Source organism: Salmo salar, chromosome ssa07 (genome assembly GCF_905237065.1).
Source record: "Salmo salar chromosome ssa07, Ssal_v3.1, whole genome shotgun sequence".
NCBI classification, from domain to species: domain Eukaryota; kingdom Metazoa; phylum Chordata; class Actinopteri; order Salmoniformes; family Salmonidae; genus Salmo; species Salmo salar.
The window spans coordinates 1,780,001-1,807,570 of NC_059448.1; the positions used below are offsets into that span (position 1 = coordinate 1,780,001).

Consider the following 27,570-nt stretch of genomic DNA (forward strand, 5'->3'; position numbering starts at 1 on the left):
GTGTGTGTGTGTGTGTTTTGTGTGTGTGTGTGTGTGTGTGTGTGTGTGTGTGTGTGTGTGTGTGTGTGTGTGTGTGTGTGTGTGAGCAGAGCCAAGTGGGCGTAAGCCAGCCATGCACTCTCACCCACTGCCCTCTACACACACATACACAGTACCCTGTCCCTTATCCTACCAAGGTGACCCCGCTTCACTGCTGAGACGTAGCGGAGACAGTGGTGAGGGGTGAGGGGTGAGGGTGAGGGGTGAGGGGTGAGGGTGAGGGGTGAGTGTGAGGGGTGAGTGGTGAGGGGTGAGTGTGAGGGGTGAGTGTCGGGGTGAGTGTGAGGGGTGAGTGTGAGGGGTGAGTGTGAGGGGTGAGGGTGAGGGGTGAGGTGAGGGGTGAGGTGAGGGGTGAGGGTGAGGGGTGAGTGTGAGGGTGAGGGGTGAGGGGTGAGGGTGAGGGGTGAGTGTGAGGGTGAGGGGTGAGGGGTGAGGGTGAGGGGTGAGTGTGAGGGGTGAGTGTGAGGGGTGAGGGGTGAGGGTGAGACGAAGAGGGTGAGACAGATCAGATCATTGAGAGGTCAGGGAGTCCAGAGAGAGCCAATGAAATGGACCAGAAAACACAGGAAGTCTGGAATTCTCTCTATAGAATCTGAACTACCTCCAGCTTTTATAATGGATAGAAGAATGCTGCTAACAGCGTGGCTTCTCCACTGCCCCCTTTACTGGGCTCCCACCAGCAGTCCTCTGCTCACCAACACACGTGGCCACCAGCGTGGCTTCTCCACTGCCCCCTTTACTGGGCTCCCACCAGCAGTCCTCTGCTCACCAACACACGTGGCCACCAGCGTGGCTTCTCCACTGTCCCCTTTACTGGGCTCCCACCAGCAGTCCTCTGCTCACCAACACACGTGGCCACCAGCGTGGCTTCTCCACTGCCCCCTTTACTGGGCTCCCACCAGCAGTCCTCTGCTCACCAACACACGTGGCCACCAGCGTGGCTTCTCCACTGCCCCCTTTACTGGGCTCCCACCAGCAGTCCTCTGCTCACCAACACACGTGGCCACCAGCGTGGCTTCTCCACTGTCCCGTTTACTGGGCTCCCACCAGCAGTCCTCTGCTCACCAACACACGTGGCCACCAGCGTGGCTTCTCCACTGCCCCCTTTACTGGGCTCCCACCAGCAGTCCTCTGCTCACCAACACACGTGGCCACCAGCGTGGCTTCTCCACTGCCCCCTTTACTGGGCTCCCACCAGCAGTCCTCTGCTCACCAACACACGTGGCCACCAGCGTGGCTTCTCCACTGCCCCCTTTACTGGGCTCCCACCAGCAGTCCTCTGCTCACCAACACACGTGGCCACCAGCGTGGCTTCTCCACTGTCCCCTTTACTGGGCTCCCACCAGCAGTCCTCTGCTCACCAACACACGTGGCCACCAGCGTGGCTTCTCCACTGCCCCCTTTACTGGGCTCCCACCAGCAGTCCTCTGCTCACCAACACACGTGGCCACCAGCGTGGCTTCTCCACTGCCCCCTTTACTGGGCTCCCACCAGCAGTCCTCTGCTCACCAACACACGTGGCCACCAGCGTGGCTTCTCCACTGCCCCCTTTACTGGGCTCCCACCAGCAGTCCTCTGCTCACCAACACACGTGGCCACCAGCGTGGGTTCACCAAAAGGAACCTCTTCCACGATGCCATTAGTGGCATGTCAAGATGTTCCTAGATTATCACTCCGTTACACTATACTAACCTAACTACTGATCTAGGACCAGATCCCCCTGCCCCAGCCCTAATGAACTGACAGGACCAGATCCCCTGCCCAGCCAACTAACCAACACTAAATGAAGGAAGACCCTGCCCCAGCCCTAACCTGAACCATTAGATACTAACCTAACCACTGATCTAGGACCAGTCCTAACCACTGATCTAGGACCAGATCCCCCTGCCCCAGTCCTAACCTGAACCATTAGACACTAACCTAACCACTGATCTAGGACCAGTCCTAACCACTGATCTAGGACCAGACCCCCGCCCCAGTCACTAACCTGAACCATTAGACACTAACCTAACCACTGATCTAGGACCAGTCCTAACCACTGATCTAGGACCAGTCTAACCATCATGGGGACAGACACTAAACTGACCTTAGACCAGACAGTCAATAAAGATATTGATTAATTTGTGCAAGCTTTTGCGTTACCTACTTTTGCTGAGAAATAATCTCTCTCTAGCCTAATCAGAGTTAGCCTAATCAGAGTTAGCCTAATCAGAGTTAGCCTAATCAGAGTTAGCCTAATCAGAGTTAGCCTAATCAGAGTTAGCCTAATCAGAGTTAGCCTAATCAGAGTTAGCCTAATCACAGTGACTATTTACTCTATTTAGCAACAAATGGATTGATTTACCCTTCAAATCAAATGTTATTTGTCACATACACATGGTTAGCAGATGTTAATGTGAGTGTAGCGAAACTTTACAGCAGTTCCACACTAACATCAGCGTAATGAACCCCTGTCTCTCACACACACACACACCACACACGCACACACACACACACACACACACACACACACACACACACACACACACACACACACACACACACACACACACACACACACACACACACACACACACACACACACACACACACACACACACACACACACACAAACACAGAAAGAGAGAGACTTACCTAGCGCCAGGAAAGAGAAAACCCACTGCAGCACAGCAGCTGTCTGGAGTCTCCTCCGCAGCGGGATGTTTAGCGGAGCGAACTGGATCTTCATCTCCCGGAAAGACACAACCTTTCCGGCTACAAGGTGAGGGTTAGTCTGTCTCTGTCTTTCTGTGTGTGTGTATGAGGAAACACGGTGCTGTTTTGAGTGAAAGCTCCTGATTTCATGCAACTCAAAGGTCTGAAACTAAAGGTTCGTGTGGAAGTTCTGTTATTCGGTTGTTGCTGGTCTCTTGTTCACCTTCCTAATGGAGTTAAACTCTGCAAACAAACTTGAGAACTAACAGAACAGCTTGCCTCAATGGACCCTCCTCTCATGTCACCACCCTCCTCCTTGAATAGAACCACATCAACCAATAAAAGTAGAGGAGAGGTGGAAAGCATCAACCAATCAGAGGAGAGGTCGGGAGGACAGGATTTATTTGACTCCTGCTGTAGTCACTTCAGCCAGAATAGTAACAAGAAGCAGTTAACTATCAGTGGTGGTTGGTGCCATTTAAGATGAGGGGAGGACGATTCATTTTTTTTTAATGAGCATGGCCTTATTTCTATTACAGCATATTGGGATGACTCTCCTTCATATTCCGTTTACCCAGTTCAACGTCGCAGCGATAGGTTTAGGCTACTACATGATACTCTAATTTTCTCTATATCCATCATGAGGTTGATACAACCTGGCCTATGAAGGAAAGTTTACAACGTAGGTCCACACAGATCGAGATAAAATGTTGAGGCAACAGACAGTGGTGACACATGGACAGACAGTGACACATTCAATAACACCATGTACACTCTTTTGCCTGCATCTAGTTGATGTAGGGTGCAATCATTAGCCCAACAGTTGCAAATGAGAGTTTCTATTGGACAAATTCAAGGTATGTTTATCCCTGTTTTCAACAGAATCAGCGGAATGAATTCATCCCTTTAAACACAGCTCAATTTCATAGCAGCCATGTTGTATTCCTTCTTGCGACTATGCACTCTCCTCCACTCACCTTTTCCCTTTGCTTGTGGACTTCAATGCACAACACATCAGCTGTACGTGACCAGACGAAAACACCTTTCCAAGCCAAACCATATCATAACCGCTACACACAGCCTACATCGTTGTCCCCATATTAGCTAAACTAATGTCATAGTCATCATAGCTAATAGAACTAATGCATTAGTAAACCCGAAACAATCATGCTGTACAGTGGCAATAAATTAATAAAACCCAAAAACTTACACAGTGTCCAAAGAAGGGCCAGAAGTATTCAGAATGGTGTCGTCTGCGTAGAGGTGGATCAGGGAATCACCCGCAGCAAGAGCGACATCGTTGATATATACAGAGAAAAGAGTCGGCCCGAGAATTGAACCCTGTGGCACCCCATAGAGACTGCCAGAGGTCCGGACAACAGGCCCTCCGATTTGACACACTGAACTCTATCAGAGAAGTAGTTGGTGAACCAGGCGAGGCAGTCATTTGAGAAACCAAGGCTGTCGAGTCTGCCGATAAGAATGCGGTGATTGACAGAGTCGAAAGCCTTGGCCAGGTCGATGAAGACGGCTGCACAGTGCTGTATTTTATTGTTGGAGGTTATGACATCATTTAGGACCTTGAGCGTGGCTGAGGTGCACCCGTGACCGGCTCGGAAACCAGATTGCATAGCGGAGAAGGTACGGTGGGATTCGAAATGGTCAGTGATCTGTTTATTGACTTGGCTTTTGAAGACTTTAAAAAGGCAGGGCAGGATGGATATAGGTCTGTAGCAGTTTGGGTCTAGAGTGTCACCCCCTTTGAAGAGGGGGATGACCGCGGCAGCTTTTCAATCTTTGGGGATCTCAGACGATACAAAAGAGAGGTTGAACAGGCTGGTAATAGGGGTTGCAACAATGGCGGTGGATAATTTTAGAAAGAGAGGGTCCAAATTGTCTAGACCGGCTGATTTGTACAGGTCCAGGTTTTGCAGCTCTTTCAGAACATCTGCTATCTGTAGGGGAATTTGGGTGTAGTTTATGGGGCTTTGGTGACAAAACGGATGGCACTGTGATAGACTGCATCCAATTTTCTGAGTAGAGTGTTGGAGGCTATTTTGTAAATGACATCGCCGAAGTCAAGGATCGGTAGGATGGTCAGTTTTACGAGGGTATGTTTGGCAGCATGAGTGAAGGAGGCTTTGTTGTGAAATAGGAAGCCGATTCTAGATTTAATTTTGGATTGGAGATGTTTAATGTGAGTCTGGAAGGAGAGTTTACAGTCTAACCAGACACCCAGGTATTTGTAGTTGTCCACATATTCTAAGTCAGAACGGACGGGCGGGCAGATGTGGGCAGCGATCGGTTGAAGAGCATGCATTTAGTTTTACTTGCATTTAAGAGCAGTTGGAGGCCGTGGAAGGAGAGTTGTATGGCATTGAAGCTCATCTGGAGGTTAGTTAACACAGTGACCAACGAAGGGCCAGAAGTATACAGAATGGTGTCGTCTGCGAAGAGGTGGATCAAAGAATCACCAGCAGCAAGAGCGACATCATTGATGGATACAGAGAAGAGTCGGCTAGAGGTTAGGGTTAGGGGAATTTGGGTGGTTAGGATTAGGGGGATTAGGGTGGTTAGGATTAGGGGGATTAGGGTGGTTAGGATTAGGGGGATTAGGGTTAGGATGGTTAGGGTTAGGGGATTAGGGTTAGGATGGTTAGGGTTAGGGGAATTAGGGTGGTTAGGGTTAGGGGGATTAGGGTGGTTAGGGGATTAGGATGGTTAGGATTAGGGGGATTGGGGTTAGGATGGTTAGGGTTGGGATTAGGGTGGTTGGGATTAGGGGGATTAGGGTGGTTAGGATTAGGGGATTAGGGTGGTTAGGATTAGGGGGATTAGGGTTAGGATGGTTAGGGTTAGGGGGATTAGGGTTAGGATGGTTAGGGTTAGGGGAATTAGGGTGGTTAGGGTTAGGGGATTAGGGTGGTTGGGGGATTAGGATGGTTAGGATTAGGGGATTAGGGTTAGGATGGTTAGGGGTTAGGGGATTAGGGTGGTTGGGGGATTAGGATGGTTAGGATTAGGGGATTAGGGTTAGGATGGTTAGGGTTGGGGGATTAGGGTGGTGGGGGGATTAGGATGGTTAGGATTAGGGGGATTAGGGTGGTTAGGGGATTAGGATGGTTGGGATTAGGGGTTAGGGTTAGGATGGTTAGGGTTAGGGGGATTAGGGTGATTAGGGTTGGGGGATTAGGGTGTTAGCTTGGTTGGGTTAGGGGGATTAGGGTGATTAGGATTAGGGGGATTAGGGTGGTTAGGGGATTAGGGTGATTAGGGTTAGGGGGATTAGGGTGGTTAGGGTTAGGGGGATTAGGGTGGTTAGGGGGATTAGGGTGTTAGGGTTAGGGGGATTAGGGTGGTTAGGGTTAGGGGGATTAGGGTGGTTAGGGGGATTAGGGTGTTAGGGTTAGGGGGATTAGGGTGGTTAGGGTTAGGGGGATTAGGGTGGTTAGGGGGATTAGGGTGGTTAGGGTTAGGGGGATTAGAGTGGTTAAGCACCAGCTGTCAGAGCAGCTCAGAAATCACTGCACCTGTACATAGCTCATCTGTAAATAGCCCATCCAATCTACCTCATCCCCATACTCAAATCAAATCAAATGTATTTATATAGCCCTTCTTACATCAGCTGATATCTCAAAGTGCTGTACAGAAACTGTATTTATTTATTTATTTTGCTCCTTTGCACCCCAGTATCTCAATTTGCACATTCATCTTCTGCACATCTACCATTCCAGTGTTTAATTGCTATATTGTAATTAATTTGCCACCATGGCCTATTTATTGCCTTACCTCTCTTATCCTACCTCATTTGCACATGCTGTATATTTTTCTACTGTATTATTGATTGTATATTTGTTTATTCCATGTGTAACTCTGTGTTGTTTGTGTTGCACTGCTTTGCTTTATCTTGGCCAGGTCACAGTTGTAAATGAGAACTTGTTCTCAACTGGCCTACCTGGTTAAATAACGGTGAAATATATATATTTTTTAAATAACCACCTGAAGGGTTGTTGTCCTGTTGGAAGGTGAACCTTCACCCCAGTCTGAGGTCCTGAGCGCTCTGGAGCAGGTTTTCATCAAGGATCTCTGTACTTTGCTCCATTCATCTTTCCCTCGATCCTGACAAGTCTCCCAGTCCCTGCCGCTGAAAAATATCCCCACAGCATGATGCTGCCACCACCATGCTTCACCGTAGGGATGGTGCCAGGTTTCCTCCAGACGTGACGCTTGGCATTCAGGCCAAAGAGTTAACCTCATTAGCTACCGTCCCACCTGACCAACATCCATTGAAATTGCAGAGCGCCAAATTCAAAAACAGAAATACTCATAACAAACATTCATAAAACATACAAGTGTTATCTATGGCTTTGAAGATGAACTTCTTGTTAATCCAACCACGGTGTCAGATTTCAAAAAGGCTTTACGGCGAAAGCAAACCATGTGATTATCTGAGAACATCGCCCAGCAGACAAATCATTACAAACCGTTACCAGCCAAGTAGAGGAGTAACACAAGTCAGAAATAGTGGTAAAATTAATCACTTACCTTTGATGATCTTCATATGGTTGCACTCTCAGGACTCCCATTTACTCAATAAATGTTTGTTTTGTTCAATAAAGTCCCTCTTTATATCCAAAAACCTCAGTTTTGTTTGCGCGTTTTGTTCAGTAATCCACAGGCTCAAAGGCAGTCACAACAGACAGACGACAAATCCGAAAAGTATCAGTAAAGTTCATAGAAACATGTCAAACGATGTTTATAATCAATCCGCAGGTTGTTTTTAGTCATAATAATCAATAACATTTCAACCGGACAATAGCTTTGTCAATATAAAAGGAAAACAAGAAAGGCGTGCTCTCGGTCGCTCGCATGAAAAACCTCTGGGACACTGAATGGTCCACTCATTCAAAGTGGTTTTACTCCCTCAGCCTGAAACAATGTCTAAAGACTGATGACATCTAGTGGAAGCCATAGGAAGTGCAATTTGAGTCCTAAGTCAATGGATACTGCATTGGCATTCAATAGAAAACTACAAACATGAAAAAATCCCACTTCCTGGATGGATTTTTCTCAGGTTTTCACCTGCTATATCAGTTCTGTTATACTCACAGACATTATTATAACCTTTCTGGGACCGGGGGCAGTATTGAGTAATTTGGATGAATCAGGTGCCCAAATTAAACGGCCTACTACTCGGGCTCAGAACGTAGGATATGCATATTATTAGTAGATTTGGATAGAAAACACTCTGAAGTTTCTAAAACTGTTTGAATGATGTCTGTGAGTATAACAGAACTCATATGGCAGGCAAAAACCTGAGAAAAATCCAACCAGGAAGTGGGAAATCTGATGCTTGTAGTCTTTTCAAGTCATTGCCTGTCGAACACACAGTGACTTATTCATTTTGCACTTCCTAAGGCTTCCACTAGATGTCAACAGTCTTTAGAACCTAGTTTCAGGCTTTTGCGGTGAACACAGAGCGAACAAGAGGACCTGGAAGTTAGTGACTCAGTAAATGACATGAGTTCATTGGCGCGCATTCACGTGAGGGGTAGCTGTGTTCCATAACGTTTTTCAAGACATTGGAATCGTCCAGTTGGAATATTATTGAAGTTTTAAGTTAAAAAGGCCCTAAAGATTGATGCTATACAATGTTTGACATGTTTCAACGAACGTAAATATAACTTTTTTTGACTTTTCGTCGTGACATTTTGGCCGTGCTTCCATACATTTGGAGTAGCTTACTGAACGCGCAAACAACAAGGAGGTATTTGGACATAAATTATGGACTTTATTGAACAAAACAACATTTATTGTGGACCTGGGATCCCTGGAAGTGCCTTCTGATGAAGATCATCAAAGGTAAGTGAATATTTTATAATGCTATTTATGATTTTAGATGACTTCAAAATGGCAGGTATCTGTATTGCCTGATGTTGTTTTCTGAGCGCCGTACTCAGATTATTGCAAAGTGTGCTTTCCCCGTGAAGCTTTTTTGAAATCTGTCACAGCGGTTGCATTGAAGAGATGTTCATCTATAATTCTTTGAATAACAGTTTAATATTTTATCAACATTTATGATGAGTATTTTTGTAAATTGTTGTGCTGATTCACCGTCAGTATTGGAGGCAAAATATTTTCTGAACATCACGCGCCAATGTAAAATGCTGTTTTTGGATATAAATATGAACTTTATCGAACAAAACATACATGTATTGTGTAACATGATGTCCTAGGAGTGTCATCTGATGAAGATCGTCAAAGGTTAGTGCTTAATTTGAGCTGAATTTATGTTTTTGTGACCCCTCTCCTGCTTCGAAAATGGCTGTGTGGTTTTTCTTGTGTTTTCACTGTCCTAACATAATCTAACTTTATGCTTTCGCCGTAAAGCCTTTTTGAAATCGGACAATGAGGTTACATTAAGGAGAAGTGTATCTTTAAAATGGTGTAAAGTAGTCGTATGTTTGAGAACTCTGAATTATGACATTTTGTTGTTTTGAATTTGGCGCTCTGATTTTTCACTGGCTGTTGAATAGTGTGAACCGTGGGTGGGACGGTAGCGTCCCACGTAGCCCTGAGAAGTTAACCGTTTTGGAAACTTTAGAGTGTTTTCTATCCAGATCTAATTATATGTATATCCTAGCTTCTGGGCCTGAGTAGCAGGCAGTTTACTTTGGGTATGCTTTTCATCCGGAGGTGAAAATAGTGCCCCCTACCCTAGTGAGGTTAAATCTTGGTTTCATCAGACCAGAGAATCTTGTTTCTCATGGTCTGAGAGTCCTTTACCTGCCTTTTGTCAAACTCCAAGCGAGCTGCTATGTGCCTTTTACTGAGGAGTGGCGTCCGTCTGGCCACTCTACCATAATCGCCTGATTGGTGGATTGCTGCAGAGATGGTTGTCCTTCTAGAATGTTCTCCCATCTCCACAGAGGAGCTATGTCACAGTGACCATCAGGTTCTTGGTCAGTGGACATGATCTGTCTGTGTTGTATCTCTTCAGTAGTCTGTCTGCTGTATCTCTTCAGTAGTCTGTCTGCTATATCTCTTCAGTAGTCTGTCTGCTGTATCTCTTCAGTAGTCTGTCTGTGTTGTTTCCGAGGAGAGGAATAAAGTTTTCCAGTTTGAATGGAGGCTGAGAGAAAAGACCCCTCCAAAGCGTAATGTCAGTTTCCCAATGCCACTGAAGCCAGTGTTTGTGTTTGTGTGTGTGTGTGTTTGTGTGTGTGTGACCGCTGAACTGGATTGCAATGAAAAAGGGTTATCGCTCTGAGATTACAGTTACCCCCCACCATCTCTTTCTATCCTGTTCTCTCTCTTCCCCCATCTCTTCCATCCCCATCTCTTTCCTTTCAGTTCTCTCTCTTCCCCATCTCTTTCCTTTCCGTTCTCTCTCTTCCCCATCTCTTTCCTTTCCGTTCTCTCTCTTCCCCATCTCTTTCCTTTCCTTCTCTCTCTTCCCCATCTCTCTCTATCCCGTTCTCTCTCTACCCCATCTCTTTCTATCCTTTCTTCTCTCTCTTCCCCCTCATCTCTTTCTATCCTGTTCTCTCTCTTCCCCATCTCTATCTATCCTGTTCTCTCTCTCTTCCCCATCTCTTCTCCCGCTCTCTCCCATCTCTATCTATCCTGTTCTCTCTCTTCCCCCATCTCTTTTCTATCTGTTCTCTCTCTCTTCCCCATCTCTTTCTATCCCGTTCTCTCTCTCTTCCCCCATCTCTCTCATCCCGTTCTCTCCCATCTCCATATCTGTCCCTTCATCTCTCTTCCCCCATCTCTTTCTATCCCGTTCTCTCTCTCTTCCCCATCTCTTTCTATCCTGTTCTCTCTCTCTTTCCCCATCTCTTTCTATATCCAGTTCTCTCTCTCTTCCCCATCTCTTTCCTTTCCGTTCTCTCTCTCTTCCCCCATCTCTCTCTATCCCGTTCTCTCGCTCTTCACCAATCTCTTTCCTTTCCGTTCTCTCTCTTCCCCATCTCTTTCTATCCTGTTCTCTCTCTACCCCATCTCTATCTATCCTGTTCTCTCTCTCTCTTCCCCCTTCATCTCTTTCTATCCTGTTCTCTCTCTCTTCCCCCATCTCTTTCTATCCCGTTCTCTCTCTCTTCCCACCATCTCTTTCTATCCCGTTCTCTCCATCTCTATCTATCCTGTTCTCTCTCTTCCCCCCATCTCTATCTATCCAGTTCTCTCTCTCTTCTCCCATCTCTTTCTATCCTGTTCTCTCTCTTTCCCCCATCTCTTTCTATCCCGTTCTCTCCATCTCTATCTATCCTGTTCTCTCTCTCTTCCCCATCTCTTTCTATCCCGTTCTCTCTCTCTTCCCACCATCTCTTTCTATCCCGTTCTCTCCATCTCTATCTATCCTGTTCTCTCTCTCTTCCCCCATCTCTATCTATCCCGTTCTCTCCATCTCTATCTATCCCATTCCATCTCTCTTCCCCATCTCTTTCTATCCCATTCCATCTCTCTTCCCCATCTCTTTCTATCCTGTTCCATCTCTCTTCCCCATCTCTTTCTATCCTGTTCCATCTCTCTTCCCCCATCTCTTTCTATCCTGTTCCATCTCTCTTCCCCCATCTCTTTCTATCCTGTTCTCTCTCTCTTCTCCCATCTCTATCTATCCCATTCCATCTCTCTTCCCCCATCTCTTTCTATCCTGTTCTCTCTCTCTTCTCCCATCTCTATCTATCCCATTCCATCTCTCTTCTCCCATCTCTATCTATCCCATTCCATCTCTCTTTCCCATCTCTTTCTATCCTGTTCCATCTCTCTTCTCCCATCTCTATCTATCCCATTCCATCTCTCTTCCCCATCTCTTTCTATCCTGTTCTCTCTCTCTTTCCCTCTCATTCTCTCTTTTTGTCTCTATCTATTTCTCTCCTTTTACACATTTTACCCTTGTCTCCTCCTCTCCTCTATCCTTTCATACTCTCCCTCTATATATTTCTCCAACCCTACATTCTCCCTTTGTCATTATGGGTATATGGGGGTAGATTGATGAGGAAAGAAAATTATTCAATCCATTTTAGAATAAGGCTGTAATGTAAAAAATATTGGAAAAGATCAAGGGGTCTGAATATTTTCTGAATGTACTGTGTGTTCTGTGGCAGACGTTTACCCATATCAGACACGGACAGAAAAGGTTTAGCTCGGTTTCAAGGGTGTTTATTTAAATAATAGATCAAAAATAAAAGGATAGGTCTCCCCTCTCCGGGACACCGTCTTCTGGGCTCCGGGTCTGGCTGTATCCTGTCGGGAACAAAGCTGAACTCCCTCTTCTTACCTCTGCAACCATCAACAATAACACAGGAGTCTTTCCTTTCCTTTCCTTTCCTTTCCTTTCCTTTCCTCCCCACCCACCCACCCTCACCCCACCCCACTCCACTCCACTCCACTCCACTCCACTCCACTCGCCCTGTGTGCAGCTTTATGGGCCTTGTACAGTTGGTGAGCAATCCGCCCTTGATTACTCACCAGCTCCCAATCAGCCCCAATTAGTCCTGGCTGGAGAGCCCGTGGAGACCTGGCACGTCCAGCAGATGGAGCCATGGCCTCGTGATGTATACTCTGTCTGTCACCAGGCCTCGACGAGTCTCCCCCTGGTGGCTGACCTGCTGTATGCCACAGTTCTTACATAAGACCTCTTCTTCTCTTCTGTCTCTCTGCTGTCTGTCCCTCTGTTAAAAATAACCTCCTTTATACATACACACCCAATTACAGACACAATACCTAACCTCCAGCCTAACATTGACCTCCTTGAACATGTATTTTTTTTGTATTATTTCTTACATTATCACACCACTATCATCCAGAAGGCGAGGTCAGTACAGGTGCATCAAAGCTGGGACAGAGAGATTGAGAAACAGGTTCTATCTCCAGGCCATCAGATTGTTAAACAGCTTCTATCTCCAGGCCATCAGACTGGTAAACAGCTTCTATCTCCAGACCATCAGACTGTTAAACAGCTTCTATCTCCAGGCCATCAGACTGTTAAACAGCTTCTATCTCCAGGCCATCAGACTGGTAAACAGCTTCTATCTCCAGGCCATCAGACTGTTAAACAGCTTCTATCTCCAGGCCATCAGACTGATAAACAGCTTCTATCTCCAGGCCATCAGACTGGTAAACAGCTTCTATCTCCAGACCATCAGACTGATAAACAGCTTCTATCTCCAGGCCATCAGACTGATAAACAGCTTCTATCTCCAGGCCATCAGACTGATAAACAGCTTCTATCTCCAGACCATCAGACTGTTAAACAGCTTCTATCTCCAGGCCATCAGACTGATAAACAGCTTCTATCTCCAGGCCATCAGACTGTTAAACAGCTTCTATCTCCAGGCCATCAGACTGTTAAACAGCTTCTATCACCAGACCATCAGACTGGTAAACAGCTTCTATCTCCAGACCATCGACTGCTAAACACTATCTCCAGACCGTCAGACTGGTAAACAGTTCTATCTCAGACCATCAGACTGATAAACAGCTTCTATCTTCAGGCCATCAGACAGATAAACAGCTTCTATCTCCCAGACCATCAGACTGATAGGCTTAGCTTCTATCTCAGACCATCAGACTGATAAACGCTTCTATCTCCAGACCATCAGATCTGGTAAACATATCTCCAGGACATCGGACTGATAAACGCTTCTATCTCCGAAGACCATCGAACTGGTAAGCAGCTTCTATCTCTGAAGACCATCAGACTGATAAACAGCTTCTATCTCCAGACCATCAGACTGGTAAACAGCTTCTATCTCCAGGACATCAGACTGTTAAACAGCAATCACTAACTCAGAGAGGCTGCTGCCTACATTGAGACCCAATCACTGGCCACTTTAATAAATGAATCACTAGTTACTTTAAACTATGCCACTTTAAATAATGGCACTTTAATAATGTCTACAAATCTTATATTACTCATATCACATGTATATACTGTATTGAGACCCAGTCACTGGACACTTTAATAAATGGATCACTAGTCACTTTAAGCAATGCCACTTTAAATAATTTACATATCTTACATTACTCATATCACATGTATATACTGTATTTTATACCATCTACTGCACCTTGCCGATGCCGCTCGGCCATCGCTCATCCATATACTTATATGTACATATTCTCATTCACCCCTTTAGATTTGTGTGTATTAATTGTTGGGGAATTGTTAGATTACTTGTTAGATATTACTGCACTGTTGGAACTAGAAGCACAAGTATTTCATTACACTCACATTAACATCTGTTAAACATTTGTATGTGACCAATAACATTTGATTTGATTTAGCTAGGTCTTACTTCTGGTCTGGAATAAATATGTCTTATCTCAGTCTGTATCTAATCCTGCTAACACTTATATCTAGCTAGGTCTTACTTCTGGTGAGGTCTGGTGAAGTGTGTCCTGGGCAATGTGAGTGGAGACACAACAATAGTTACCCACAATCCCCCTAATAAAATATCAACCACACTCTCACTTTTCCTTCATCCCTCTCTTCTCTCTCTCCTTTCTTTCCCTCCCAGCATTCAGAGACACAAAATCATTTTCTTTCTTGTCGTTGTTTTTTACAACGATGTTCTTTCGATTCTTTAGAAGGTTCCAAAAGTTCCACATGGAATGTTTCAGGCAGCAATACAGATGATGATGTCACTATAATGTCATTTTTAACCACATCTAGTTTATACGTTTTCGTCTTTTGAGCTTCTAGTCATGAAATCTATGCAGCCTACTCACTCACTTTTTATAGCTACTGTTTACAGGCCTCCTGGGCCATATGCAGTGTTCCTCACTGAGTTCCCTGAATTCTTATCGGATCTTGTAGTCATAGCAGATAATATTCTAATTTTTGGTGACTTTAACATTCACATGGAAAAGTCCACAGACCCACTCCAAAAGGCTTTCGGAGCCATCATCGACTCAGTGGGTTTTGTCCAACATGTCTCTGGACCTACTCACTGCCACAGTCATACTCTGGACCTAGTTTTGTCCCGTGGAATAAATGTTATGGATCTTAATGTTTTTCCTCATAATCCTGGACTATCGGACCACCATTTTATTACGTTTGCAATTGCAACAAATAATCTGCTCAGACCCCAACCAAGGAGCATTAAAAGTCGTGCTATAAATTCTCAGACAACCCAAAGATTCCTTGATGCCCTTCCAGACTGCCTCTGCCTACCCAAGGACGTCAGAGGACAAAAATCAGTTAACCACCTAACCAAGGAATTCAATTTAACCTTGCGCAATACCCTAGATGCAGTTGCACCCCTAAAAACTAAAAACATCTGTCATAAGAAACTAGCTCCCTGGTATACAGAAAATACACGAGCTCTGAAGCAAGCTTCCAGAAAATTGGAACGGAAATGGCGCCACACCAAACTGGAAGTCTTCCGACTAGCTTGGAAAGACAGTACCGTGCAGTATCGAAGAGCCCTTACTGCTGCTCGATCATCCTATTTTTCCAACTTAATTGAGGAAAATAAGAACAATCCGAAATTTCTTTTTGATACTGTCGCAAAGCTAACTAAAAAGCAGCCTTCGCAAATGGAGGATGGCTTTCACTTCAGCAGTAATACATTTATGAACTTCTTTGAGGAAAAGATCATGATCATTAGAAAGCAAATTACAGACTCCTCTTTAAATCTGGGTATTCCTCCAAAGCTCCATTGTCCTGAGTCTACACAACTCTGCCAGGACCTAGGATCAAGGGAGATACTAAAGTGTTTTAGTACTATATCTCTTGACGCAATGATGAAAATAATCATGGCCTCCAAACCCTCAAGCTGCATACTGGACCCTATTCCAACTAAACTACTGAAAGAGCTGCTTCCTGTGCTTGGCCCTCCTATGTTGAACATAATAAACGGCTCTCTATCCACCGGATGTGTACCAAGCTCACTAAAAGTGGCAGTAATAAAGCCTCTCTTGAAAAAGCCGAATCTTGATCCAGAAATTATAAAAAACTATCGGCCTATATCGAATCTTCCATTCCTCTCAAAAATTTTTGAAAAGCTGTTGCACAGCAACTCACTGCCTTCCTGAAGACAAACAATGTATACGAAACGCTTCAGTCTGGTTTTAGACCCCATCATAGCACTGAGACTGCACTTGTGAAGGTGGTAAATGACCTTTTAATGACGTCAGACCGAGGCTCTGCATCTGTCCTCGTGCTCCTAGATCTTAGTGCCGCTTTTGATACCATCGATCACCACATTCTTTTGGAGAGATTGGAAACCCAAATTGGTCTACATGGACAAGTTCTGGCCTGGTTTAGATCTTATCTGTCGGAAAGATATCAGTTTGTCTCTGTGAATGGTTTGTCTTCTGACAAATCAATTGTACATTTCGGTGTTCCTCAAGGTTCCGTTTTAGGACCACTATTGTTTTCACTATATATTTTACCTCTTGGGGATGTCATTCGAAAACATAATGTTAAATTTCACTGCTATGCGGACGACACACAGCTGTACATTTCAATGAAACATGGTGAAGCCCCAAAATTGCCCTCGCTAGAAGCCTGTGTTATTCAGACATAAAGAAGTTGTTGGCTGCAAACTTTCTACTTTTAATCTCGGACAAAACAGAGATGCTTGTTCTAGGTCCCAAGAAACAAAGAGATCTTCTGTTGAATCTGACAATTAATCTGGATGGTTGTACAGTCGTCTCAAATAAAACTGTGAAGGACCTCGGCGTTACTCTGGACCCTGATCTCTCTTTTGAAGAACATATCAAGACTGTTTCAAGGACAGCTTTTTTCCATCTACGTAACATTGCAAAAATCAGAAATTTTCTGTCCAAAAATGACGCTGAAAAATTAATCCATGCTTTTGTTACTTCTAGGCTGGACTACTGCAATGCTCTACTTTCCGGCTACCCGGATAAAGCACTAAATAAACTTCAGTTAGTGCTAAATACGGCTGCTAGAATCCTGACTAGAACCAAAAAATGTGATCATATTACTCCAGTGCTAGCCTCCCTACACTGGCTTCCTGTTAAGGCAAGGGCTGATTTCAAGGTTTTACTGCTAACCTACAAAGCATTACATGGGCTTGCTCCTACCTATCTTTCCGATTTGGTCCTGCCGTACATACCTACACGTACGCTACGGTCACAAGACGCAGGCCTCCTAATTGTCCCTAGAATTTCTAAGCAAACGGCTGGAGGTAGGGCTTTCTCCTATAGAGCTCCATTTTTATGGAATGGTCTGCCTACCAATGTGAGAGACGCAGACTCAGTCTCAACCTTTAAGTCTTTACTGAAGACTTATCTCTTCAGTAGGTCCTATGATTAAGTATAGTCTGGCCCAGGAGTGTGAAGGTGAACGGAAAGGCTGGAGCAACGAACTGCCCTTTATGTCTCTGCCTTGCCGGTTCCCCTCTTTCCACTGGGATTCTCTGCCTCTAACCCTTTTACAGGGGCTGAGTCACTGGCCTACTGGTGTTCTTCCATGCCGTCCATGGGAGGGGTGCGTCACTTGAGTGGGTTGAGTCACTGACGTGGTCTTCCTGTCTGGGTTGGCGCCCCCCTTGGGTTGTGCCATGGCGGAGATCGTTGTGGGCTATACTCGGCCTTGTCTTAGGACGGTAAGTTGGTGGTTGGAGACATCCCTCTAGTGGTGTGGGGGCTGTGCTTTGGCAAAGTGGGTGGGGTTATATCCTGCCTGTTTGGCCCTGTCCGGGGTATCATCGGATGGGGCCACAGTGTCTTCTGATCCCTCCTGTCTCAGCCTCCAGTATTTATGCTGCAGTAGTTTATGTGTCGGGGGCTAGGGTCAGTCTGTTACATCTGGAGTATTTCTCTTGTCTTATCCGGTGTCCTGTGTGTATTTAAATATGTCTCTCTAATTCTCTCTTTCTCTCTTTCTGTCTTTCTCTCGGAGGACCTGAGCCCTAGGACCATGCCTCAGGACTACCTGGTATGATGACTCCTTGCTGTCCCCAGTCCACCTGGCCGTGCTGCTGCTCCAGTTTCAACTGTTCTGCCTGCGGCTATGGAACCCTGACCTGTTCACCGGACGTGCTTGTTGCACCCTCGACAACTACTATGATTATTATTATTATTTGACCATGCTGGTCATTTATGAACATTTTAACATTTTAACATCTTGACTATGTTCTGTTATAATATCCACCCTGCACAGCCAGAAGAGGACTGGCCACCCCTCATAGCCTGGTTCCTCTCACCCTGCACAGCCAGAAGAGGACTGGCCACCCCTCATAGCCTGGTTCCTCTCTACCCTGCACAGCCAGAAGAGGACTGGCCACCCCTCATAGCCTGGTTCCTCTGGTCTACCCAGTACAGCCAGTAGAGGACTGGTCACCCCTCATAGCCTGGTTCCTCTCTACCCAGTACAGCCAGTAGAGGACTGGTCACCCCTCAGAGCCTGGTTCCTCTCTACCCAGTGCAGCCAGTAGAGGACTGGCCACCCCTCATAGCCTGGTTCCTCTGGTCTACCCAGTACAGCCAGTAGAGGACTGGCCACCCCTCATAGCCTGGTTCCTCTCTACCCAGTACAGCCAGTAGAGGACTGGCCACCCCTCATAGCCTGGTTCCTCTCTACCCAGTACAGCCAGTAGAGGACTGGTCACCCCTCAGAGCCTGGTTCCTCTGGTCTACCCAGTACAGCCAGTAGAGGACTGGTCACCCCTCAGAGCCTGGTTCCTCTCTAGGTTTCTTACTAGGTTTTTGGCCTTTTTCCTAGGGAGTTTTTCCTAGGGAGTTTTTCCTAGCCACCGTGCTTCTTTCACATGCTTTGCTTGCTGTTTGGGGTTTTAGGCTGGGTTTCTGTACAGCACTTTGAGAATATCAGCTGATGTACGAAGGGCTATATAAAAATACATTTGATTTGATTTGATACATTTGTGGCCAAATATATCTGCACCCTTGCACTTTTCTTCAATAATTCCCCATTTCTTCTAAAATAAGTTGAAATTGAAAAAGCGTTTGGACTATTGGATTTTCAACATTGCAGAACCAATTTTATTTTTGTAAATTTAAGTTTACAATTTTAGTTTAGAAAATAAAGACAAATGGCATTGGCACAATGATTGGCACCCTGGAGCTTGTACTTGCACTGCCTTTGGCCAAGATAACTGCAGACAAACGCTTGTAGCCATCAGTGAGCTCGCTGCAATTTGGCCCACTTTTCAGCAGCAAACTACTTTAACTCTTCCATTTGTTGAGGGGGTGTCTCCACCCACTGCTGTTTTCAACTCTCGACATAGATCTGGACTCTTCGCTTGCCACTCCAGAACTTTTCTTCTTGAACAAATCATGGGTGCTTTTTGATGTGTGTTTGGGGTCTTTGTCCTGCTGGAAGATCCACAACCTTCAACGGAGACACAGTTTCTGGGTTAGGGTTAGGGTGGGGTTGGGGTTAGGGGTTAGGGGTTAGGGGTTGGGGTTGGGGTTAGGGGTTAAGGTTAGGGTTGAGGGTTGGGGTTAGGTGGGGTTGGGGTTAGGGGTTAGGGTTAAGGTTAGGGTTGGGGTTGGGGTTGGGGTTGGGGTTGGGGTTAGGGTTAGGTTAGGGTTGGGGTTGGGGTTAGGGTTAAGGGTTAGGGTTAAGGGTTAGGGTTGAAGGGGTTAGGGTTAAGGGTTAGGGTTAGGGTTAGGGTTAGGGTTAAGGTTAGGGTTAGGGTTAGGGTTAAGGTTAGGGTTAATGTTAGGGTGTAATGATGTAATTGTTGTGTGCTAGGAATATGGGACAAAATACTACACTTTTTACTACTTTAATACAGATATCACCCCAGTATCACCTCAATATAGCCTCAGAATCACCCCAGTATCACCTCAATATAGCCTCAGAATCACCCCAGTATCTCCTCAATATCACCCCAGAATCACCTCAGTATCCCTCCAGTATCACCTCAATATCACTCCAGTATCACCTCAATATCACCCCAGTATCACCCCAGTATCACCTCAATATCACCCCAGTATCACCTCAATATCACCCCAGTATCACCTCAATATCACCCCAGTATCACCTCAATATCACCCCAGTATCACCTCAATATCATTCCAGTATCACCTCAATATCACCCCAGTATCACCTCAATATCACACCAGTATCACCTCAATATCACCCCAGTATCACCTCAATATCACCCCAGTATCACCTCAATATCATTCCAGTATCACCTCAATATCTCCCCAGTATCACCTCAATATCACCCCAGTATCACCTCAATATCATTCCAGTATCGCCTCAATATTACCCCAGTATCGCCTCAATATCACCCCAGTATCACCTCAATATTGCCTCAGAATCACCCCAGAATCGCCTCAATATCACCCCAGTATCGCCTCAATATCACCCCAGTATCACTTCAATATCACCCCAGTATCTCCTCAATATCGCCTCAATATCACCCCAGTATCGCCGCAATATCACCCCAGTATCACCTCAATATCACCCCAGTATCGCCTCAATATCAATATCACCTCAATATCACCCCAGAATCACCTCAATATCACCCCAGTATCGCCTCAATATCACCCCAGTATCTCCTCAATATCACCCCAGTATCGCCTCAATATCGCCCCAGTATCACCTCAATATCACCCCAGTATCACCTCAATAGCACCCCAGTATCACCCCAGTATCACCTCAATATCACCCCAGTATCACCTCAATATCACCCCAGTATCACCTCAATATCACCCCAGTATCACCTCAATATCATTCCAGTATCACCTCAATATCACCCCAGTATCACCTCAATATCACACCAGTATCACCTCAATATCACCCCAGTATCACCTCAATATCATTCCAGTATCTCCTCAATATCACCCCAGTATCACCTCAATATCATTCCAGTATCACCTCAATATCGCCTCAATATCACCCCAGTATCACCTCAATATCCCTCCAGTATCACCTCAATATCACTCCAGTATCACCTCAATATCTCCTCAATATCCCTCCAGTATCACCTCAATATCGCCTCAATATCCCTCCAGTATCACCTCAATATCACCCCAGTATCTCCTCAATATCACCCCAGTATCACCTCAATATCACCCCAGTATCACCTCAATATCACCCCAGTATCACCTCAATATCACCCCAGTATCACCTCAATATCACCCCAGTATCACCTCAATATCATTCCAGTATCACCTCAATATCACCCCAGTATCACCTCAATATCACACCAGTATCACCTCAATATCACCCCAGTATTACCTCAATATCACCCCAGTATCACCTCAATATCATTCCAGTATCACCTCAATATCACCCCAGTATCACCTCAATATCACCCCAGTATCACCTCAATATCATTCCAGTATCGCCTCAATATTACCCCAGTATCGCCTCAATATCACCCCAGTATCACCTCAATATTGCCTCAGAATCACCCCAGAATCGCCTCAATATCACCCCAGTATCGCCTCAATATCACCCCAGTATCACTTCAATATCACCCCAGTATCTCCTCAATATCGCCTCAATATCACCCCAGTATGTCGCAATATCACCCCAGTATCACCTCAATATCACCCCAGTATCACCCCAGTATCGCCTCAATATCACCCCAGTATCACCTCAATATCTCCTCAATATCACCCCAGAATCACCTCAATATCACCCCAGTATCGCCTCAATATCAATATCACCTCAATATCACCCCAGAATCACCTCAATATCACCCCAGTATCGCCTCAATATCACCCCAGTATCTCCTCAATATCACCCCAGTATCGCCTCAATATCGCCCCAGTATCACCTCAATATCACCCCAGTATCACCTCAATAGCACCCCAGTATCACCTCAATATTGGGGCGGCAGCGTAGCCTAGTGGTTAGAGCATTGGACGAGTAACCGAAAGGTTGCAAGTTCAAACAAGCTGACAAGCTACAAATCTGTCGTTCTGCCCCTGAACAAGGCAGTGTTCCCAGGCCATCATTGAAAATAAGAATTTTAACTGACTTGCCTAGTTAAATAAAGGTAATGAAATATTAGGGTGTTTAGGTAAGGGGACAATACCTGTTACCCAAATGGAGTACAGGGGCACATAGACAACTACCTCACTCATTTTATGAACCTCTAGTTAAAACCAAGGAATCATTTTAATACATTGTTAGGGTGTTTAGGGTTAGGGGGATTAGGGTGATTAGGGTTAGGGGGATTAGGGTGGTTAGGGTTAGGGGATTAGGGTGATTAGGGTTAGGGGTTAGGGGATTAGGGGTTAGGGGATTAGGGTGGTTAGGTTAGGGGATTAGGTGATTAGGTTGGGTTAGGGGATTAGGGTGGGGATTAGGTGGTTAGGGTTAGGGTGGGTAGGGGTTAGGTTGGGTTAGGGTGATTAGTGGTTGGGGTTGGAGGTTGGTGGTTGTGGGGGTTAGGGGTTAGGGTTAGGGGTTAGGTTAGGTTGGGGGTTGGGGGTAAGGGTGTGTAGGGGTGGGTGTTGTGGGGATTAGGGTTGTGATTATTGGGGGGTTGGGGTTGGGGGATTAGGGGGTTGGTTATTAGGGTGTTGGTGTTGGGTGGTTAGGGGATTGGGGTGTTGTTAGGTTGGGGATTGGGGTTGGGGGTTGGGTGGTTGGATTGTTGGTTGGGGGATTAGGGTGGTTAGGGTTGGGTGGGGGGGATTGGGTTAGGGGTTAGGGGGGTTAGGGTTAGGGGTTAGGGGGATAAGGGTGGTTAGGGTTGGGGGGATAGTGTGTTGGGGGGGGGGATTGGGTTTGGGATTGGGGTGTTGGGGATGGTGTTTGGGTTGGGGGTTTATGTTGGATTGGTGTTGGGGGCTGTGGGTGGTTGGGGGATTTGTTGGTTGGGTGGTTAGTTGGGATGGTTAGGGGTTGGGGGTTGGGGTGGTTAGGGGGTTTAGGGTGGTTAGGGTGGGGGGGTGGGTTAGGGGTGGGTTGGTTAGTGGTTGGGGTTGGTTGGTTGGTGGGGTTTTGGGGGATTGGTGGTGGGGGTTAGGGGGTGGGGTGGTTGGGTGGTGGGGGTTGGGGGGTTGGGGTTGGGATGGTTGGGGTGGGGTTGGGGTGGTTAGGGTTGGGTTAGGGTGGTGGGGGGGATTGTGGTGGTTAGGGGTTTGGGGGATTAGGGTGGTTAGGGATTAGGGGGGGGTTAAGGTTAGGTTGGGGGATTAGGGTGGTTGGTTGGGGGTTGGGGTGGTTGGGGGGTTAGGGTGGTTGGGGGTTGGGGGGGTTAGGGGTTGGGGGGTTGGGTGGTTAGTGGGTTGTTGGGTTGGGTTGGGTTAGGTTGGGGAAGGGTGGTTGGGGTTGGGGATTGTGGTTAGGGTTGGGTTGGGTTAGGTGGTTGGGTGGTTAGTAGGGGTTAGGGTGGGGGGGTTATTGGGGGGTGGGTGGGGTGGTGGGGATTAGGGTGGTTAGGGGGGTTAGGGTTAGGGGGATTGGGGTTGGGTGGTTGGGATGGTTGGGTGGTTAGGAGTGGTTGGGGGGGTTAGGGTGGTTAGGGTGGGGGTATTGGGTAGTGGGGGTTGGGGTGGTTGGGTTAGGGGGTTAGGGTGGTTTGGTTGGGGTTGGGTGGTTGGTTATGGTTGTTGGGGGTTGGGTGGTTGGGGGTTGGGGTGGTTAGGGTGGTTAGGGTTGTGGGGGGTTAGGTGGTTGGGGTTTAGGGTGGTTGGGGGTGGGGGGTTAGGGTGGTTGGTGGTTAGGGTGGTTGGGTGGTTGGGGTTGGGGATTATGTGGTTGGGTGGTTAGGGTGGTTGGGGTTGGGGGATTAGGGTGGTTAGGGTTAGGGGTTAGGGTGGTTGGGGTGGGGGGATTCGGGGGTTAAGATGGTTGGGGTGGTTTAGCTTAGGGCGATTAGGGTGGTTGGGTTAGGGTTAGGAGGATTAGGGTTGGGGTGGTTAGGGGATTGGGGTGGTTGAGGGATTAGGGTTGGGGGATTAGGGTTGGGGTTGGTGTTAGGGTGGTTGGTGGTTGGGGGGTTAGGGTGGTTAGGGTGGTTAGGGTGGGGATTAGGGTGGTTAGGGTTGGGGGTTGGGTGGTGGGGGGTTGTGTTGGGGTGGTTAGGGTTAGGGGATTAGGGTGGTTGGTGTTGGTGGGTTGGGTTGGGGGATTGTGGTTGGGGGTTGGTTAGGTGGTTGGGTGGTTGGGGTTAATGTGGTTGGGGTTATGGAGATTATGGTTTGGGGGGATTAGGGTGGTTAGGTGGTTGGTGTGTTTAGTATTAGGGTGGTAAGGGGGATTAGGGTTAGAGGGATTAGGGTGGTTGGGGGTGTTATAGTTCAGGTGATTAGGGTTTTTAGGATTAGGGTGGTTAGGGGGATTAGGGTTAGGCTGGTTGTGGGTTAGGTTGGGGGTTATGGGTGTTGGGTGGTGGTTTATGGTTTGTTAGTGGTTAGGGGGTTGGGGGGTTGTGTTTAGGGTGGTTGGGGTGGTTGGGGTGGTTGTGTTTAGGGTGGTTAGGGTTGGGGTGGTTAGGGTGGTTGGGGTGGGGGGGATGGGGGTGGGGGGGTTAGGGTTAGGGTGGTCAGGGTTTGGTGGTTGTGTTTAGGGTGGTTGGGGTGGTTAGGGTGGTTGTGTTTAGGGTGGTTAGGGTTAGGGTGGTTAGGGTGGTTAGGGTTAGGAGGATTAGGGTTAGGGGGATTAGGGTTAGGGTGGTCGGGGGATTATGGTTTGGATTAGGGCGGTTAGGTTGTAAGGGTGGTTAGGGTGTGTTGGTGGTTGGGGTTGGGTGGGTGGGGTGGGTTGGGGGGTTGGGGGGTTAGGGTTGGGGTGGTTAGGGTGGGATTGGGGGGTTAGGGTGGTTGGGTTGGGTTAGGGTGGTTGGGGTGGGGGATTAGGGTGGTTGGGGGTTGGGGTTAGGGGTTGGGTGGTTGGGGTGGTTAGGTGGGGTTTGGTGGTTGGTTGGGTTGGATTAGGGTGGTTGGGGGAGGGGGGGATTGGGTGGGGTGGGATTTTGGGTGGGTTAGGTGGTTGGTTGGGGGTTAGGGGTAGGGTGGTGGGTTGGGGGGGGTTGGTGGTTGGGGGGTGTGGGTTGGGTGGTAGGGGGGGGTAGGGTGGTTGGGTGGTGGGTTGGGGGTTAGGGTTGGTTTTGGGGTAGGTTGGGTGTGGTTGTTGTGGTAGGGTTGGGGGGATTAGGGTGGTTGGGTTGTGGGTAGTGGGGATTAGGTGGTTGGGGGGGGATTAGGTGGGTTGGGTAGGGTGGTTGGGGATTGGGGTTGGTGGTTGGGTGTTGGGTGGTGGGGGTTAGGGTTGGGATTAGGGTGGTTAGGGTGGTTGGGGTTGGATTAGGGTGGTTGGGATTAGGTGGTTGGGGTGGTTAGGGTTGGGGGGATTGGGTGGTTGTGGTTGGGGTTGGGGGTTGGGTGGTTAGGTTGGGGGTTAGGGTGGTTGGGGATTAGGGTGGTTGGGGGGTGGGTTGGGGGATTAGGGTGGTTGGGGTGGTTGGGGTTGGGGATTAGGGTGGTTGGGTGGTTAGGGTAGGGGGTTAGGGTGGTTGGGGGGGATTAGGGTGGTTGGGGTTGGGGGTTGGGGTGGTTGGGGTTGGGAGGATTAGGGTGGTTGGGGGGATTAGGGTGGTTGGGGTTGGTGGTTAGGGGTGGGGTTGGGGATTAGGGTGGTTAGGGTGGTTAGTTTGGGTTGGGTGGTTGGGTGGTTAGGGTTATGTTGGGTTTGGGGATGGTGGTTTGGGGGGATTGGGTGGTTGGGGTGGTTGGGGTGTTTAGTTTAGGGTGGTAAGGGGGGTTAGGGTTAGGGGGATTAGGGTGGTTGGGGATTGTGGTTAGGGTTGGGGGGTTTGGGATTAGGGTGGTTGGGGGGGTTAGGGTTGGGGTGGTTAGGGTGTTTGGGATTAGGTGGTTGTTGGGGATTGGGGTGGTGGGTTTGGGGGGGTTGGTGGTTATGGGGGGTGGGTTAGTGGGGTTGGGTGTTTAGGGGTGGGGGGGTTGGGGTGGTTGGGTGGTTGGGGTTGGGGGTTAGGGTGGTTAGGGTTAGGGTGGTTAGGGTGGTTGGGAGGGGGTTAGGGTTGGGTGGTTAGGGTTGGGTTAGGGTGGTTTGGTTGGGATGATTAGGGTGGTTGGGGTTAGGGTGGTTGGGGTTGGGGTTGGGTGGTTAGAGGGATTAGGGTGGTTGGGTGGTTAGGGTTAGGGGGTTAGGGTGGTTAGGGTGGTTAGGGTTGGGGGGATTAGGGTGGTTAGGGTTGGGAGGTGGTTGTGTGGTGGGGGGTTGGGTGGTTGGGTTGTTATAGGGTGGTTGGGGGTTGGGTGGTTGGGGATTAGGTGGTTGGGGGTTAGGGTTGGGGGTTAGGTGGTTAGGGTGGTTGGTGGTTGGGTTGGGTGGTTGGGTGGTTGGGGTTGGGGATTGGGTGGTTGGGGGGGGGGGATTAGGGTGGTGGGTTGGGGTGGTTGGGTGGTTGGGGTTAGGATTAGGATGGTTAGGGTGGTTGGGAGTTGGGTGGTTGGGGTTGGGTTTGGGGATTAGGGTGGTTAGGGTGGTTAGGGTTAATGTGGTTGGGGTTGTGGAGATTGGGGTTGGGCGATTAGGGTGGTTGGGTGGTTAGTGTGTTTGGATTAGGGTGGTAAGGGGGATTAGGTTGAGGGATTGGGTGGTTGGGGGATTATAGTTCGGTGATTAGGGTTTTGGGGTTGGGTGGTTGGGGGTTAGGGTTAGGCTGGTTAGGGTGTTTGGGTTAGGGTGGTTGGGGTGGTTAGGGTGGTTAGTTAGGGTGGTTAGGGTGGTTGGGGTGTTTGGGTGGTTGTGTTTAGGGGGTTAGGTGTTAGGGTGGTTGTGTTTAGGGTGGTTGGGGTGGTTAGGGTGGTTGTGTTTAGGGTGGTTAGGGTTGGGGTGGTTAGGGTGGTTAGGGTTAGGGGATTAGGGTGGGATTAGTGTGGTTAGGATAAGGTTGGGTGGTTAGGTTGTTAGATGGTTAGGTGGTTGGGGTTGGGGGTTATGGTTTTGGGGATTAGGGCGGTTAAGGTTGTAGTGGTGGTTAGGGTGGTTAGGGTTAGGATGTTTAGGGGGTAAGGGTTGGGATGGTTGGGGATTAGGGTTGGGATGGTTGGGTGGTTGGGGTTGGGGATTAGTGGTGGGTGGGGGATTAGGGTGGTTGGGGTTGGGGGGATTGGGTGGTTGGTGGATTGGTGGTTAGGTTGGGGTTGGGGATTAGGGTGGTTGGTGGTTGGGGTTTAGGTGGTTGGGGTTGGTTAGGGTGGGTGGTTTGGGTTAGGGTGGTTAGGGTGGTTGGGGTTAGGGGGATTAGGGTGGTTAGGGTGGTTGGGGTTGGGGGATTGGGTGGTTGGGGTTGGGGGATTAGGGTGGTTGGGGTGGTTGGGGTTGGGTGGTTAGGGGTAGGGGGTTGGGTGGTTGGGTGGTTAGGGTTGGGGATTAGGGTGGTTGGTGGTTGGGGATTAGGGTGGTTGGGTGGTTGGGGTTGGATTAGGGTGTGTGGGGTAGGGTGGTTGGGGTTGGGGGTTGGGGTGGGGATTAGGGTGGTTGGGTTTGGGGGTTGGGTGGTTAGGGTGGTTGGGTGGTTGGGGTTGGGGGGTTAGGGTGGTTGGGTGGTTGGGGTGGGGGGGATTAGGGTGGTTAGGGTGGTTGGGGGTGGGGGGGATTAGGGTGGTTAGGGTGGTTGGGTGGTTGGGGGGATTAGGGTGGTTGGGGTGGTTAGGGTTAGGGATTAGGGTGGTTTGGTTAGGGATTGTGGGGATTGGTGGTTGGGGGATTAGGTGTTAGGGTGGTTGGGGTTGGGGATTAGGGTGGTTGGTGTTGGGTTGGGGGGGTTAGGGTTGGATTAGGGTGGTTAGGGTGGGGGTTTGGGTGGTTAGGGTTGGGGGATTAGGGTGGTGGGGGTTGGGGATTAGGGTGGTTGAGGGTGGTGGGGTTAGGGTTGTTAGGTGGTTAGGGTGGGG

The 27,570-nt window shown here is 48.1% G+C and overlaps 1 pseudogene; it reads right to left on the reverse strand.

Annotated features, from left to right (window-relative positions):
- The window catches only part of LOC123743722 (2-acylglycerol O-acyltransferase 2-A-like), a 46,907-nt pseudogene extending 43,883 nt beyond the window's left edge, over positions 1-3,024 (reverse strand).
- Positions 3,025-27,570: the final 24,546 nt, after the last annotated feature.